The sequence below is a fragment of the Pseudophryne corroboree genome, chromosome 9, assembly GCF_028390025.1.
Source record: "Pseudophryne corroboree isolate aPseCor3 chromosome 9, aPseCor3.hap2, whole genome shotgun sequence".
Lineage (NCBI taxonomy): Eukaryota > Metazoa > Chordata > Amphibia > Anura > Myobatrachidae > Pseudophryne > Pseudophryne corroboree.
Genome location: NC_086452.1, coordinates 316,630,128 through 316,648,897, shown reverse-complemented (window position 1 = coordinate 316,648,897; position 18,770 = coordinate 316,630,128). Strand labels below are relative to the sequence as shown.

The 18,770-nt window shown below is 47.6% G+C and overlaps 1 pseudogene; it reads left to right on the top strand.

The window, feature by feature from the left end:
• Window positions 1–18,770, top strand: part of LOC134958089 (X-ray repair cross-complementing protein 5-like) — a 230,080-nt pseudogene that overhangs the window by 35,031 nt on the left and 176,279 nt on the right.

The following is an 18,770-nucleotide window of genomic DNA, read 5'->3' as shown; positions in this document are numbered from 1 at the left end:
CTCTCCTATGGCAAAATTACCTATTTACATATACAGGTGGGCACTGTACATGTATATAAAAGAGCCCCCGCCATGTTTTACAAAGTTTGAGTGGGACAGAAGCCCGCCGCCAGGGGCGTGGCCTAGCGTCAGAGCTGATCGGCAGCAAACTCAGGGAGCTCCCTCTACTCACCCCTTAAAGTGTGGGAATCCCTCTTTCAGAACACCTCTACATTACCCCTGCCATTGCCCACGGCAGTAGCAAGCCCACGGCAATCGTCCCGAGTCGCGGGACGGCCTGTGAGAGCTCTCCTGATCCGCGGCCTACTCCTGAACCGGAAGCCGGGGACTAGATTTTTCACTCCTGCCCGGTGACGAGCTCAGTGGCCAGATCGCGGACGCGACGGCGGAAACGGGAGCCCGGGGAGCCGTGTGGTAGCGGTAATTAGCTGCCCCTGCACCCCTCCTTGGTCCTCTCCCTCATGCCCCTCGTCTCCACAGGATATTGCCCCTGTTCCTCCACTGTTTCCCTGGCCCAGGAGGCAAGAGAAGGCGGCCATCTTTGGACTGCAGCGCTTACTGATCTCCAGGCACACTGCTGCTGGGCTGCTGCATATGCTGTGTTTCTGCATTCAACACATTAAATGGCTGGTTCCCATTCCAAGGCTGCCTGCAAGCTCCCCCACTGCTAGTGGACCTCAAAGGCAAACCGAGCTGCCTTACCCCAGCCACCCGGAGGATTGAGCTGAAAACTGCGTCCCCGGCACCCCACACTGACCAGCGGCCATCTTACCTCCACTGCTGCAGGCTGCTCTCAGAAGACCTGAGACGGAGGGAGACGGGAGCTGCACTGTCACTGTTGCGGATCGTCGACGGTGCGGTGAGGAACTCTCCCCTCCTAACTCCCTGTGACCTGAACACCTTCTCCCGCTGCCTGCGGACCCGCGGGGCCATTGGTTCCCTAGCTATGTGCCTGCCTACCTGATGTTGCCCTAAGGCCACGTGGGGGCTTTTGCATGGTGACGACCCACATGCTGCATTCTGCCGAGGATATGTGAAAGTGTAATTCTATATTGCTTTATTTGAAGACCGATCTCATGGTGAGAGGGATTAAGAAAAATAAGGCCAAGACCAAGCCGGACGCGACCCCATCCCCTGCGACCCGACATTCGTCGGACCTACGTCAGTTCTTATCTACTCCAACCTCAATCCCCGCTACTTCCTCAACTGTCCCGACCTCCCCGAATCTGCACGGTCCGGTGGATGACATGACATCCCCCGGGACTCCGTTGCCTCCACAGGCCCCCTCTCTGTCTGCGGAGATAAGCGAGATATTATCTCATGTAAGGTCACTTCCCACGAAGCAAGACTTCTCAGCCTTGGAGACTCGCTTACTTTCCACCATCACTCAGGAAGTGACAGCGCTCCGACAAGATATGTCCCAAATTGCGACTCGTGTTGATGTCCTGGAACGCCATGAATTGTCTACTGTGGATTCTCTGACTAAATTTCGGGAGGTGCTATCTCACCAACGGGACGATATTTCTTTTCTAAAATCACGCATTGAGGATATGGATAATCGCGGCCGGCGAAATAATATCAGAGTCAGGGGCTTACCTGAGAGTGTCCAACAGGCTGACCTGGCAACCGCCTTATCTACGATATTCGGAGAACTTATTGATCTGGATCCGAACAAGGACATTATATTTGATAGAGCTCACCGAGCCCTCCGTCCTCGTGGCTTACCCTCCGATAGACCACGAGACGTGATTTGCAGGCTCCATTATTATGTCCAAAAAGAGGAAATAATGAGGTCGGCCCGTCAGCTGGACAGCATTGACTTTCAAGGGGACAAGATTCAGATATTTCCTGACCTCGCCTGGTCGACCTTACAACAACGTCGAGCCTTGAAACCTCTTACAGACTCTCTCAGGAAACTCGAGCTGAAATACAGATGGGGCTTCCCTTTCTCCCTCCAGGTCTCTCATGGTGGCAAAGTCGCGAGTCTCTCTAGACCTTCGGATTTACAGGCCTTCTTCACGATCTTAGGAATTCCTCCGGTACCGTTACCAGATTGGGACGCTTTTCACCACCTACCGGAATTGCCTGTTGTGCTCCCTCCAGACGACGCGTGGCAACAAGTTCGTTCCCCACGGATGCGGGGAGCTACTCCTGGTCCACGTTCTTCAGAGCCTCCCTGAATGAGAAGTCTCGTCCCGAGTGGACGTAAACTTACTTGCTACCCATGCTATACACTGAGTTTTTGTTGTTGTTGTTTTTTCCTAAATAGTGCTATGTGTTGCTCACACGTGAGATCGGTTTTTGTAACTTAGTAATAGTACACAGTTGCTATGGTTTCATAGATAAGCGATGTGGTATCGTCGACATGTTATTTTGGTCTATTTCTATACCGAATTCATTATCTTGTTGTCGATACTCACATACACAATTGACCAGCCTTCATGAAACCTGGTTTGATAGTTTAAGGATTATATGTACACTTTTATATAAGCTTTTATATTTTTATTTTTGTTTCACTTATGCCTTTGTGCACACCTCGGAAATATCACACATTTGTTTAGATTATGTCTTGTGGATGGTCACTGTCCTGGGCCCCCCGTAGGACCCCACTATGCTGCATCCCCTGTCTCTTTGGACTGGGAGTCGGCAGGATTCCGCTCCTGTCCTTTTTGCAGCAGTCCTTTTTGTAGTATTATCATCTCTGTTTATTGTCAAAGTACTTTACGGCGTGGTTTCCCACGCTGCATCTTTTTTTTCTTCTTTTCTCTTCTTTCCCTTTTTTCCTATTTCCTTCCCTTGCTGCTCTTCCTTTCCCTCCCCCAGTGTCTGCCGTAGGGAAGACTATTGTGAAGCAATTAGATCCGCCTGATAATGGGGGTGAATGATCTACATGTAACTACCCTTAACGTTAAAGGGTTGAATGTTCCTGAGAAAAGGTCTAAACTTCTTAAATGGCTTAGAGATGAGAAAGTTGACGTTGCTTTTATTCAGGAAACACATTTCAAGATGGGACACGTGCCGTCCCTAAAATGTCACTATTATCCTCATGTTTTCCTGTCTAATAACTCTGCTGGTAAGACATTGGGCGTAGCCATATTACTGGCTCGCCACCTGCCTGTTCTTAATGTGGCCTCCCATAGAATAGCTGAGGGTAGGGGGTTGCTGGTGAAATGCGACATACATGGTCAACATTTCTCTTTCCTGAACATATACGCTCCTAACGCTAAACAACCTTCCTTTATATCCTCAGTTCTAGATAACGTGGAACCTCTCTTGGAGGGGGGGGGGGGGGGGGGTGATGGGAGGTGATCTAAATTGGACCCTAGATCCCCGCCAGGACAATTCTAAAAAGATCTCCTGCAGGCCGGTGAAGGAGCATAGGGGAGTGAGACGCGCCCTGCTCGACCACCAGCTGATTGACACATGGAGACTGACACATCCTACTGAGATAGATTACTCCTTTTTCTCACACCCACATCAGACATATTCCAGAATTGATTTACTTGTTTCTGAGCCACCGGCACTTACACCTCCTTTCTGATGCCTCTATAGGACAGATTGTGTGGTCAGATCATGCCCCATTTAACCTCACTTTACGCTTGCCTCCCAATACACATCGCCAATGGTCCTGGCGTTTTAACGACACTTTTCTGCAGGACGCAGACTGTAGGTCCCGAATCGATAACGCTTAGATTCTTATATTTGTACCAATGACTTAGATGATATTTCCAAAGTCTCAGTCTGGGAAGCTCACAAATGTGTCATTAGGGGGGTTTGTGTTCAGATAGGATCCTTCCGCAAAAAGCAGAGGGAGAAACTTAGGGGTGATTTATTGTCTAAAATACAATCTCTCGAGCTCCTACACAAAAAATCCCAAACCTCACAACATTATGCCGATCTCCAAGCTGCTAGGGCAGATCTGAATAAGTTACTCTCTGATAGAGTCAAGTTTTCTTATCGGAAATGCCGTAGCAGATACTATCAATTGGGCAATAAACCTGGGAAATTACTAGCCAAAGCACTTAGATAACAACGTGCTCTTACTTTTTTTCACACGATTAAAAATAGCCACGGCCAATCCCAACACCAGACACCCCACATCGCTAGGGCCTTTAGGGCATATTATTCCACTCTGTATAACCTCTCCGGCCCGACCGGAAGAATTGATAAGTTGTCCCATCAAACAGCTATAGCTGACTACTTACGGGCCTTAGACTTCCCCACGCTATCCACAAAAGAAGTAGAAGATCTAGATGCCCCGTTTTCTACTGAGGAGGTTAAGAAAGCTATTGAATCCTCCCCCAACGGCAAGAGCCCCGGTCCTGATGGATATACCACTGCCTATTACAAAGCTTTTAAAGAGAAATTAGTCCCTATACTCACGAGAGCCTTTAATACCATATCAGAACAATCGCCTTTCTCCCCACAATCTCTTGAAGCCCATATTGCAGTTCTACCCAAGGAGGGTAAAGACCCCAGTCTTTGCTCCAGTTACCGGCCAATCTCACTATTAAATATAGACATAAAACTTTTTGCCAAACTGATTGCAAACCGCCTTAAACTATTTTTACCTGGTCTGATACATGGTGATCAAGCTGGATTTGTTTTAGGCCGAGAAGCTAGGGATAATACCTCTAAAGTGCTCAACATGATTCACTATGCCGGCCAGCTTTCATCCCCATCAATCATACTGTCGACCGATGCTGAAAAAGCATTTGACAGAGTGGACTGGGACTTTCTGGCTGGTATACTGAAGCATCTGGGACTCAGTAACGCCTGTCTTCACAGAATTTTATCTCTTTATACCTCCCCGTCCGCCAAAATCAGGATTAATGGCTCCCTTTCTGATTCTTTTCCAATATCCAATGGCACGCGACAGGGTTGTCCACTATCCCCATTGCTCTTTGTCCTTTGCATGGAAACATTAGCTCGAAGCATTAGGGCGAACCCGAGTATTTCGGGTCTGTTGGTAAAAGGGACTGAATACAAACTGGCATTATATGCCGACGATCTACTCGCTATAATCACAAAACCGGTCACTTCTTTGCCAAACTTGATGGTAGAATTTGATAAGTTTGGAGCCCTCTCTAACTTCAAAATAAATTATTCCAAATCTATTGCCATGAATTTAACTCCTCCTGATATAGTAGAGGGCTTGAAACATGCCTTCCCTTTTACCTGGCATGATCACAAATTAAAATATCTGGGGGTGTTACTGACCAACGATTTATCCAAATTATTCTCCCTAAATTTTATCCCCCTATTGGCTAGGCTTAGCCTAGACTTCCAGAAATGGAAGAAATTAAGACTGTCTTGGTTCGGCAGGATTAACGTTGTCAAAATGAATGCCCTCCCTAGGATACTATTCTTTCTCCAGACACTTCCGATACACATCCCCCTGCTTTGGCTCCGAGACGTCCAGAATCTTATTCGTGCGTTTGTATGGGGCTGTAAGACACCCAGGTTTAAACACAACATTTTATTTAGGAGAAAACACCAAGGGGGGCAACAACTCCCACATATTCCTAACTACTACCACGCAGTACATTTGAATAGGATTCTGGAATGGACGCGTGCTAAAGACCGCAAACAATGGGTCCTACTAGAGGAGGGCTGTCTCCCACATTATATTGAAATTGCACCTTGGCTTCCTACCCTCCCGAAGGTTTCACACCCCACGGTCTCCGCCACGCTCAAATTATGGGCCACGCTGAGATCCCAGAGCCATATATCCTCCATACGGTCCCCTCTAACCTCCCTTCTCTATAACTCCGAGTTTGCTCCAGGGCTTCATGGGACAGCTTTCGCTCCTTGGGCGGAAGCCGGGATTTTTAGAGTCGGTCAGCTGGTGAGCTCGGGTAGGGTGCGCTCCTTTTCAGATGTTCAGTCTTCTTGGAACCTACATAGTGCTGAGTTTTGGAGGTTACTGCAGGTTCATCATTTCATATCATCTTCTAAGAACCTCTCTGACATAACTAGGGATCTCACCGGGTTTGAAAGCCTATGCACCTCTCCCAGCTCTCCCACACATACTATCTCACAAATCTATGTGCTTATCATGGAAAACTTTTTCCCGCAACCCCCTACCTTTCTGGCTTCCTGGGAAAAGGAACTATCAGGGCTACCTTCGCAGATTAACTGGGAATCCGTATTTAAGAACGCCCAGGCGAGTTCTCTATGCTTATCGACACTAGAGACCCTCTATAAACTTATATATAGGTGGTATAGGACTCCTCGTGTTCTCAATAAAATGTTTCCCTCTCTCTCGAACCTGTGTTGGAGATGCAAAAACGCCCCAGGGAGTTTCATACATATTTGGTGGGATTGCCCTCATAACCCCATTTTGGGCAGAGGTATTTAAATGCACCGAACAGATAGTGGGAGATGAGATCCCGAAAGACCCAGGTTTTTGGCTCCTCAATCACACCCCCACAGGAACACACTCCTCCAAACATTCCCTGTTGAGACACCTTAGCAACGCAGCAAAAGCGGTTGTTCCACTCCTTTGGAGATCCACCTCACCACCCTCGATTAAATTATGGTTCACAAAGGTCGATTACTTTTTAGATATGGAAGACCTTGTCTCCTTCTCATCCGGGAAAACCGTTAACTTTATAGCTATTTGGTTTCCCTGGTACGACTTTAAGGACACACCTCTGTATCGGTCCTACATGGCAACATAACCCCCTCATATTCATATCCATTTTCATATCCATATTCATATTCCGATTACGATGTCTCTATAATATGGCTCAAACCCTTAATTGGTGGAGACCCCCCCCCCCGTCCCCCAAACAACCTGTCCCTACTGTGCAGACTCTCACACCTGACTCTACCCGTCTTAATTTTTCCTCTCTTCTCCTTTTTTCTTCTCCTCTTCTCTCTCTTTTTCCTCTTTCCCATTTTCCTATGCTGTTTTGTTAAAATGTTCCTCATTTATAAGTTCTGATGTTGTAAGCGAAGCAGACAAATTATTTTTCTACTCTGGGTGCTCTATGTGTATTGTACTGACATATATGATATGTGATGTTTTTGTCCCTCCTCCTTTCTTTTTGGAAAAGAATTGCTGTAATGTTTTGTCTGCTGCTTTAATTAATAATAAACAGTTTACATAAAAAAAAAGAAGCCCGCCGCCGATGGGGCGGGTCTTCTCCCTCAGCACTCACCAGCACCATTTTCTCTCCACAGCACCGCTGAGAGGAAGCTCCCCGGACTCTCCCCTGCTTGACACACTGTGAAAGAGGGTTTTATAGTAGAGGGGGGGGGCACATAATTGCCGATTATACATTACAGCAGCGCTACTGGGTAAACATTCTGTGTTTTTCTCCGGGGTCATATAGCGCTGGGGTGTGTGCTGGCATACTCTCTCTGTCTCTCCAAAGGGCCTAAAGGGGAACCTGTCTTCAGAAAAGAGTTTCCCTGTGTGTGTGGAGTGTGTCGGTACGCGTGTGTCGACATGTTTGACGATGAAGGCTCGCCTAAGGAGGAGGGGGGGTGCATGATTGTCAGGTCGCCGTCGGCAACGCCGACACCGGACTGGATAGATATGTGGAATGTCTTGAATGCTAATGTAAATTTATTGCATAAGAGATTAGACAAGACTGAGGCTAGGGATCAGTCATGTAGTCAGACCATGCCTGTCCCAGTGGCACCGGGACCTTCTGGGTCTCAGAAACGCACATTATCGCACAGATCACTGACACAGATACCAACACGGATTCAGATTTCAGTGTCGACTATGAGGATGCAAAATTACAGCCAAAAGTGGCTAAAGGTATTCGTTACATGATCATTGCTATTAAAGAGGTTTTGCATATTACTGAGGAACCCCCTGTCCCTGACACGAGGGTACACATGTATAAAGATAAAAAGCCTGAGATCACCTTTCCGTCCTCATTTGAGCTAAGCGAATTGTGCGAAAAGGCTTGGGAATCTCCAGACAGGAGACTACAAGTTCCCAAAAGGATTCTTATGGCGTATCCCTTCCCACAAAAGGACAGGATACGATGGGAATCTTCGCCTAAAGTAGACAAGGCGTTGACACGCTTATCCAAGAAGGTGGCACTGCCTTCCCATGGATACTGCTACCCTTAAGGATCCTGCGGATCGTAAGCAGGAAGTTACCATGAAGTACATTTACACACATTCTGGTGCTATTGTTAGGCCGGCTATGGCATCGGCCTGGGGTTGTAGTGCTGTCGCAGCATGGACAGATTCCTTGTCTACGGAGATTGAGACCCTAGATAAGGATACCATTCGAATGACCCTAGAGCATATCAAGGATGCTGCGTTATATATGAGGGATGCTCAAAGAGACATTTATTTACTAAGCTCCAGAATAAATGCTATGTCTATTTCTGCTAGGCAACTCTTGTGGACCCGACAGTGGACGGGGGATGCCGACTCAAAGCAGCATAAGAAGTCGTTGCCTTACAAGGGGGAGGAGTTGTTTGGAGAAGGCCTCTCGGACCTGGTCTCTACTGCTACGGCTGGTAAATTGAATTTTTTACCTTATGTTCCCCCACAACATACTAAGAAGGCACCTCATTACCAAATGCAGTCCTTTTGTTCAAATAAAAGCAAAAAGGTACGGGGATCGTCCTTTCTTGCCAGAGGTAAAGGCAAGGGAAAAAAGCTGCACACAACTAGTTCCCAGGAGCAAAAGTCCCCCCCCTACGTCTGCAAAATCCACCGCATGACGCTGGGGCTTCCCTGGGGGGGTCAGCTCAAGTGGGGGCACGTCTTCGATTTTTCAGCCACGTCTGGGTTCACTCACAGGTGGATCCCTGGGCAATAGAGATTGTTTCTCAGGGATACAGGCTGGAATTGGAAGAGATGCCTCCTCGCCGGTTTTTCAAATCCAGCTTCTCCGTCAGAAAAGGAGTTAGTGTTAACTGCAATTCAAAAATTGTACCTGCAACAGGTGATAGTCAAGGTTCCTCTTCTCCAGCAAGGAAAGAAGTATTACTCAACCCTGTTTGTGGTTCCGAAACCGGACGGTTCAGTCAGACCCATTTTGAATCTGAAATCCCTGAACCTGTACTTGAACAAGTTCAAGTTCAAGATGGAATCGCTCAGAGCGGTCATCGCCATCCTGGAGGGGCGGGGGGGGGGGATTGGATGGTTTCCCTGGACATAAAGGATGCTTACCTTCATGTTCCGATTTTTCTTCCTCACCAGGCGTTCCTGAGATTTGCGGTACAGGACTGTCATTACCAATTTCAGACGTTGCCATTTGGGCTTTCCACGGCCCCGAGAACTTTCACCAAGGTAATGGCGGAAATGATGGTGCTCCTGCGCAAGCAGGGTGTCACAATTATCCCATACTTGGACGATCTCCTCATAAAGGCGAGATCTCGAGAGAAGTTACTGGACAGCGTGTCACTGTCTGTGATGACGTTGCAACAGCACTGCTGGATTCTCAATATTCCGAAGTCCCAGCTGGTTCCTACAACGCATCTGACCTTTTTGGGCCTGATTCTGGACACAGAACAGAAAAAGGTTTTTCTTCTGATGGAAAAGGCTCAGGAGCTCATAGCTCTGGTCAGGAACCTATTAAAGCCAAAAAAGGTTTCAGTGCTTCACTGCACACGTGTCCTGGGGAAGATGGTGGCATCGTATGAGGCCATCCCCTTCGGCAGGTTCCATGCGAGGACTTTTCAATGGGACCTACTGGACAAATGGTCCGGGTCTCATTTACAAATGCATCAAAGGATCACCCCGTCTCCCAGAGCCAGGATATCTCTCCTGTGGTGGCTGCACAGTGCTCACCTCCTGGAAGGCCGCAGGTTCGGCATTCAGGACTGGATCCTGGTGACCATGGACGCAAGCCTCCGAGGTTGGGGACCAGTCACACTGGGAAGAAATTTCCAAGGTCTCTGGTCAACTCTAGAGACTTGTCTCCACATCAACGTCCTGGAGTTGAGGGCCATATACAATGGCCTACGTCAAGCGGAGGCATTACTTCGGGACAAACCGTTTCTGATTCAGTCGGACAATGTCACAGCAGTGGCTCATGTAAACCGCCAAGGCGGCACAAGGAGCAGAGTGGCCATGGCAGAAGCAACCAGGATTCTTCGCTGGGCGGAGAATCATCTAAGCGCACTGTCGGCAGTGTTCATCCCGGGGGTGGACAACTGGGAAGCGGACTTCCTCAGCAGACACGACCTGCATCCGGGAGAGTGGGGTCTTCATCACGAAGTCTTCGCACAGATCGCGGGTCAGTGGGGACTGCCTTAGATAGACGTGATGGCGTCCCGTCTCAACAAAAAGCTAAAGCGATATTGCGCCAGGTCAAGAGACCCTCAGGCGGTAGCTGTAGACGCTCTGGTGATACCATGGGTGTTCAGATCGGTCTATGTGTTCCCTCCTTTGCCTCTCATACCCAAGGTGTTGAGAATAATAAGGCAAAGAAGAGTGAGAACAATCCTCATTGTTCCAGATTGGCCACGAAGGACTTGGTATCCGGATCTGCAAGAGTTGCTCACAGAAGATCCGTGGCCTCTTCCTCTAAGGCAGGACCTGCTGGAACAGGGGCCCTGTCTGTTCCCAGACTTACCGCGGCTGCGTTTGACGGCATGGCGGTTGAACGCCGGATCCTAGCGGAAAAAGGTACTCCAGAGGAGGTAATTCCTACCCTGATTAAGGCTAGGAAGGACGTGACATCGAAACATTATCACCGCATATGGCGAAAATATGTTTCTTGGTGTGAGGCCAGGACTGCTCCTACGGAGGAGTTCCATTTGGGCCGTTTACTCCACTTCCTTCAAACAGGAGTAAATTTGGGCCTAAATTAGGATCCATAAAGGTTTAAATTTCGGCCTTGTCCATTTTCTTTCAAAATAATTGGCTTCTCTTCCTGAAGTACAGACGTTTGTGAAGGGAGTGCTGCATATTCAGCCTCCTTTTATACCTCCGGTGGTGCCTTGGGATCTTAACGTGGTATTAAGTTTCCTCAAGTCACTTTGGTTTGAACCACTCAAAACAGTGGAGTTGAAATATCTCACTTGGAAGGTGGTCATGTTGTTGGCCTTAGCTTCTGCAAGGCGTGTTTCGGAATTAGCGGCTTTGTCATATAAAAGTCCCTATCTGGTTTTTCACTTGGATAGGGCAGAATTAAGAACTCGTCCTCAATTCCTGCCTAAAGTGGTCTCATCTTTTCATATGAACCAACCTATTGTCATGCCTGTGGCTACGCGAGACTTGGAGGATTCCGAGTCACTTGATGTGGTCAGGGCTTTGAAGATTTGTGGCCAGAACAGCTAGGGTCAGGAAGGCAGAGGCGGTGTTTATCCTGTATGCAGCCAATAAGGTTGGCGCACCTGCTTCAAAGCAGACTATTGCTCGCTGGATCTGTAACACGATTCAGCAACACATTCTTCGGCAGGATTGCCATTGCCAAAATCTGTTAAGGCCCATTCCACTAGGAAGGTGGGCTCTTCTTGGGCGGCTGCCCAAGGGGTCTCGGCATTACAGTTGTGCCGGGCAGCTACTTGGTCCGGATCAAACACCTTTGCAAGGTTCTATAAGTTTGATACCCTGGTTGAGGAGGACCTCATGTTTGCTCAATCGGTGCTGCAGAGTCATCCGCACTCTCCCGCCTGTTTGGAAGCTTTGGTATAATCCCCATGGTCCTTACGGAGTCCCAGCATCCTCTAGGACGTTAGAGAAAATAAGATTTTACACTTACCAGTAAATCTATTTCTCGTAGTCCGTAGAGGATGCTGGGCGCCCGTCCCAAGTGCGGACTTCTTCTGCAAGACTTGTATATAGTTATTGCTTACATAAGGGTTATATTATAGTTCATCGGTTTGGACCGAGACTATGTTGTTTGTTCATACTGTTAACTGGGTAGTTTATCACAAGTTATACGGTATGATTGGTGTGGCTGGTATGAATCTTGCCCTTGGATTAACAAAAATCCTTTCCTCGTACTGTCCATCTCCTCTGGGCACAGTTTCTCTAACTGAGGTCTGGAGGAGGGGCATAGAGGGAGGAGCCAGTGCACACCCAGAGTCTAAAGTCTTTCTTAAAGTGCCCATGTCTCCTGCGGAGCCCGTCTATTCCCCATGGTCCTTACGGAGTCCCAGCATCCTCTACGGACTACGAGAAATACATTTACCGGTAAGTGTAAAATCTTATTTTTTCACCGTGACCAGGCAGTTCTTAAAACTCGCCCTGGTTATCTAATTAAGGTGGTATCATCTTTTCATCTTAACCAAGAGATTGTGGTTCCGGCCTTTATCTCTTCTGGTTTGTCCTCCAAAGAGTGGTCTTTGGATGTGGTACGGGCTCTCCGTATTTACATAGAGAGGACTGCCTCCCTCAGGAGGTCAGATACTCTTTTTGTACTTTTTGGTGCTCCTGCTGCTATCAAAGCCCATTCTACTCGTTCTGTTGGACCTTCTTGGGTGGCCCGCCGTGGTGCGTCCGCTGAACAATTGTGCAAGGCGGCTACATGGTCCTCCGTGAACACGTTCATCAGGTTCTATGCCTTTGATACTTCCGCCTCCCAGGATGCTTCCTTTGGACGCCGGGTTCTTGTACCCACTACAGTGCGTCCCCTCTCATGAGGAACTGCTTTAGGACATCCCCAATGTTTTTCCCTGTGGAATACCACTGTACCCCGCTGCAGAAAAGGAGATTTATGGTAGACTTACCATAGTTTAAATCTCTTTCTGAGAGGTACACTGGATTCCACAGGGCGCCCACATTGACGTACTTCTTTGGGTTTGTGTGGCATTAGCCGCTAGTCCCTTCTCCTGTCGTGAGAATGTGGGTCTATGTGATTAATATCTACCGTCTTTTTTACCTGCTACTGCATTGGACTGGTTAACGAAAATGAGCTCCAGTGCCTGGAGGTGGGTTATAGAGGAGGCGGTGCAATGCATCCTGGGAACAGTCAAAGCTTTAGCCTGTTGGTGCCTCTGGATCAAGATCCAACTCTACACCCCAATGTTATTCCCTGTAGAATCCAGTGTACCTCGCAGAAAGAGATTTAACTATGGTAAGTCTACCATAAATCTCCTTTTCCAAATTTAATTCAGTATAAAGTTAGAATGACATGTGGGAATACATAAATATCTGCCAGATTCATTTTCTATAAAGACTACTTCAGTTTGATAATATTAACCAGGCATTGCCTATACGTGTGTCCTCATACACTGATGTTTAAGTCGCGGCAAACACCCATCTTGGTGCGCCAGCTCGCAGAGCGTCTTTCTCACACAAAATGTGAGACCTTCATATGAGTAACACTGCTGGGAGCGACAGAACTACTTCGTTGGCGTGCACTAATCAGTTTGATGTGCACAACATATGTATGTTTGTGTGTGACAAGTCTGAATCTATGTAACAAGGGCTCTGATGCAGTGGCCGCAGATTTTGTCCCACGCCAAGTTCCATTGTGCTTCAACTGCATCATTTTACATGCTTAGAATTCCTGTACAGTTGAAGTCGTAGCCCAGTGTCTCTAGTACACGGAGAGTGGTGTTTTGCTGCTTCTTGGATGCAAGTTTTAAAGAAAAATCTGTTAGCTACACCTTTCATGGCATGTCAGTCACTTGCTGTAGGGCGTAGTGTTCACTCTAGGCTGTTTTAGCAGGGTGCCGCGCCCTGCCCGATTTTTTTTTTTATAGCGCAAAATCCGCCCTGTTCTTTCTGCGGCGCCCTGCTAGAACAGCCGCCAGCTTCCTGCCCTCCCAGCGTGTAAAGATGCTGTGCACATGCGCGCGGCATCCATTCACGCTGTGAAAGAGCTTGGAGGAAGCCCAGCACCTACAGAGGCCGCTGGGATGCCAAACGCATCCCTCGCATTGTACTGCGTCTTATTTTCATAGCGATGCAAATTAAGATGCATTTTTTTTTTAAAAACACGCTCATAGCTGGCCGAGTCACACAGGAACTTGCAGCTCTCCTGCGCCCTGTGTGCGTGAATCATTACATACGGATGGTAGTTGAGGAAGGACGCTTCTTTAACTGCTGTTAGTTAACAAATCTTGCTTCAATGGTTGTACAGTAAAAGACCTCGGGGCAGTTACTAACCAGCATGCTGTCAAAGCCTTTAATTATTTCAGAGCAGTATAAGCATGACGTTGCATATGTTGCAAATTTTTGCCTGAAGAAATGCTGTTTTCTAGCGTTCGTCCTGTCTTTTAACTTAGTAACAACACAATGTCAGGCTATGGTTTCCTCTTTGTTCTGGAATCGCTATGCATGCAGATCTTGTGTTTTTCCCACTTTGTAAATTTTCATTTCACTTATGTAGCCTAAATTTTATTTACATACGGTACTTTAATATATGCATTCCTTCCAGACATCCGTAACCATGCCAGAATGGGGTTCCTACTATGCCAATGAGGAGGGAGATGAAGGTGAAGATGTGGAAGATGGAGAAGCAGAACATAGTGGTAAGAGAACTTGGATGTCATTTCTTATGTCACAGAAGTAGGTGGACACTGTCAGCCTAGATTCGCATGTTAAAACATAAAAGCAGAAAAAATATAAAGAGAAAAAATGCATGTTGGGCCTACCACCTTTTAGCCAGCACTGGCACTTTTAGACTAGTGCTGGTTTCTCTAAAATCAGAGGAATGCCATAGTGGGTTCCCTCTGATTTGGGGGTAACCAGCACAGGGTTTTGCCAGTCTTGGTTAGTGGAACCAGAGGGGATAGAGCGGGTACTAGTAGTGTGGGGGTCCCCCCACCATAGTTAGATAGAACCAGTCCAGTTGGCAAGACTGTTCAGTCTGCAAAAATGCGTGCGGTCCCCCTCATGGGTATAACCAGTCCTGGCGCTACCTGATACACTTTGGTTATGGGAACAAATGTAAAAAAAAAAAAAAAAAAATTCTTCTTTGGAGAACCACAATTGCCAGCTTGCCCTGTGGTTCGACAAGGATTAATTCAACTAAAGATGCATACATGGTTTAATAAAAAAACACAGTTTACTTTCAGACATCTTTTAGTATATTCGTACCTATTGTTCACTCTAGGATTTTTTTAAAGCAGGGTGCTGATCACGGGGAGGGCACATTTTTCATTCGTGAGGGCACATTTTTAAGTTAGAAGGGCAAAATTAGGTACATACTATAATGCTTGGTGCTCCCATTCCTATAGGTGAAGACATGGACAGTGCGCGCCGAAGGCGCGCAGCAAAAATTTAGGGGCGTTGTTTCATGGGGAAGGGGCGTGACCATATAATAGTACCAAATCACACTATACCACACAATAGTGCCGCTTATACACATTGCTCCAGGTAGAACCTCCTATACACACTGCGCCAGGTAGAACACGTTATACACACTGCGCCAGATAGAGCACGCTATACACATTATGCCAGGCAGAGCACGCTATACACATTGCGCCAGGCAGAGCACGCTATACACATTGCGCCAGGCAGAGCACGCTATACACATTGCGCCAGGCAAAGCACAGTATACACATTGCGCCAGGCAGAGCACGTTATACACATTGCGCCAGGCAGAGCACGTTATACACATTGCGCCAGGCAGAGCACATTAAACACAGAGCATTGAGGCACACTGCACCAGGGAGAGAGCATTGAGGCACACTGCACCAGGGAGAGAGCACTGAGGCACACTGCACCAGGGAGAGAGCACTGAGGCACACTGCACCAGGGAGAGAGCACTGAGGCACACTGCACCAGGGAGAGAGCACTGAGGCACACTGCACCAGGGAAAGAGCACTAGGAGGGAGGGGAGGACGGGCACAGGGCATTTGCAGAGCGGCACTCACCGTTGCGGAGGAGGGTGCTGTGCTGGGTCAGCGGGGCCGGTCTCGTGATGCTGACGGCGGAGACCAGGTCAGCGCGCAGCGCCATGGTGAGGGAGAATCAAACCATGCCGGAGGACTGGCGGGAGACACCGCAGGCTCTGATTGGCTGCTCCTCCCCGCTGCACGCTGACCCAGTCTCCGCCTTCAGCTGAGAGCTATCAGTAAGGCAGGGGGAGGAGTAACAGCGCGGCGGGGACAGGGAGAAGTGGAAGTGACAGTGGGACGGGGAGAAGTGACAGCGCGGCGGGGACAGGGAGAAGGCAGTCCTTGGCAGGGCGGGCACAAACGGGCAGGGCGCAGTCTGTCACTCAAAAAAGGGGCAGGGCGCAGCGCCCTGTGAAAGAAGCTTCGAGTAAACACTGCCTACCTGATCCAAAGGTTCTGAAATGGTTAAAATGGATGCTGTGAAGAAAAAGATTTAACATAACTTTTATAAATGTCAAATTATCATTGTCATCCATGTATTCCTATTACTGAAACTGAACTGTCTGATTTAAGTTGGATCCTGGCCTCTAATCACTGGAATACCGCATTCTAAGGGGTATATTCAATTGAAGTCGGGTCTATTCCGACATTCATTTGTCGGAATGGATCCGACAAGGGCTATTCAATGCCATCTCAATTCGACTTTAACAAAAGTTGGATTGAGATGTGGGTGCTGAGACGGGGGAGAGCCGCGGGCAGACGGGGGAGAATAGCGCTACAGCAGCGGCTATAGCAGCGTAGCCGGAGGATGTGTCACAGCCGCTGCTCACGGCAGCGCCCACCTGGCTCCAGCAGGTCTCGCTTGCTGGAGCCGGGTGGACGCTGCTGTGAGTGGCGGCTGTGACACATCCTCTGGTCACGCTGTGCCCCTGCTGTAGCGCGGCTCTCCCCCGTCTGCCCGCTGGTCTCCCCCTCTCCTCCTCTCGGCTTCCTCATCTCAATCCAACTGTTTTTAAAGTCAGATCGAGATGGTCGAAACCCGTTTTCATCAGAAGCATGCGAATCGGCAGCTATTTCGACGATCCACGTGCTTTTCGACAAGTCGAATTCCTCGACTTGTCGAATAATTTGGGGTTATATTGAATAGGTAGGAAACCTCTTCCGACCTAAAAAAGGCAAAAACTGCCGTCTTTTCGACAGACGGCAGCTTTCGACTTCAATTGAATATACCCCTAATTATGTATTTGCAGAGGTTTGAGCTAAATCCAATGGTGTCTTAGCAACACCTCTTTAGCCACTGTGAGGCCATGAAAAAGATGGCGCAAACCAATACCGGAGCACAGAATATTATTAATGTGCAATATAAATGTCAGCATAAATATGTGTGTTCAGTAGATGAACAAAATGGTAGTGCAGTCAAATTACCTATAGCAGTAGTTCCCAAACTCTGTCTTCAAGGAGCACTAACATTCCAGGTTTTAAGTATATTCATGGCTCAGCACAGATGGTTAAACCATATTGACTGAGGTACTAATTAAGTCACCTGTGGCCAAGTACGGATATGCCGATAGTGCTTCATGAGAACCGAATTTGGGAATCACTGACCTTCAGTGTACTGTACAACTCAGCAGTTTCAAGTAAGATTTTTTTTTTTATTATTTGGGAACAATAAATGAACACACTGCCATTTAGACAATCCATTAACTTGCAAAAAAGTTCACATCAGAAATGTACTACATAAAATTACTACAGAACTTTAAAACCTCCCATTTCACATGCTGAGTGATCAGCAAAGAACATGTGCCAAATGTAGACATCATTCCACAGAGATTCTCAGATTTGGTGAAAACTCACAATCTAATCTAGTGAATAGAGGTGGTCATTCTGAGTTGATCGCTGGCTGAAAATGTTCGCTGCGCAGCGATGATGCAAAAAAAACAGCACTTCTGCGCATGCGTATGCGGCGCAATGCGCACGCGCGACGTACTTTCACAACGGCCAATGTAGTATGTTCTAGCGATGCTTTTCAGTCGCAATGGCCGCCACAGAGTGATTGACATGAAGTGGCCGTTTCTGGGTGGCAACTGATTGTTTTCAGGGAGTGTTCGGAAAAACACAGGCGTGCCAGGAAAAACGCAGGCGTGGCTGGGTGAGCTCAGGGCGTGTTTGTGACGTCAAATCCGGAACTGAATGGTCTGAAGTGACCGCAAACGCTGAGTAGGTCTGGAGCTACTCTAAAACTGCACAATTTTTTTGTAGCTGCTCTGCGATGGAAGCAATCGCACTATTGCAAAGCTGAAATACACTCCCAGAGGGCGGCGGCGGCTTAGCGTTTGCACGGCAGCGAAAAACTGCTAGCGAGCGACCAACTCGGAATGACCCCCATAGTGTTTGTAAATTTGTAATTCTATTTTTAAGGGATTAGCATACATTCGGAACTAGTCAGATTTCTCCATTGCAGAGCTGGATTTAATAAATATGAACCAACAGATGTCCATTTATTTAGCAGGGATGCAAGATTTGAGTTTTAACACATTAGGCCTGATTCTAAGTCGCATGCAAGTTTGAATGTGTACATATTTAGCAAGCTTTATCAAACTGCGCATATTCCACAGTGAACATCCGAGCGTTCCTGAGTTGGTTGAATCTTGGTTTTCTCTTTGTCCGTAAAATTGGGCTTTATTAGGTGTCATCTGGGCCTATGCCCTTAAGAGAATAGTTTAGTGGTCATGTAGCCAGAATTACCCAGTCATGCCTATGTTGAGGGGAGGCGTATTTGGTATCTCTTGCGCCTAGAATGGGGTAGATCTAAGTGCTGATAATAGTGAGCCAACTGCGTAAGTGGACAGAAGGCTGCAGGCAGTACAATTCTATAGATCATTGCAACTCAGAATACTGCAGACACTTACTCGAGACTTCTGATTGCGATGACGTTTGGAATTTTTCAGAGATGTGTGTGACGTTTTTTAAAATGTATAAATTTACAAATATTGTGACTGTTGCTGTGATTCTTAGGGGTAGATTTATTAAAGCTTCCAAATGGTACAAGTG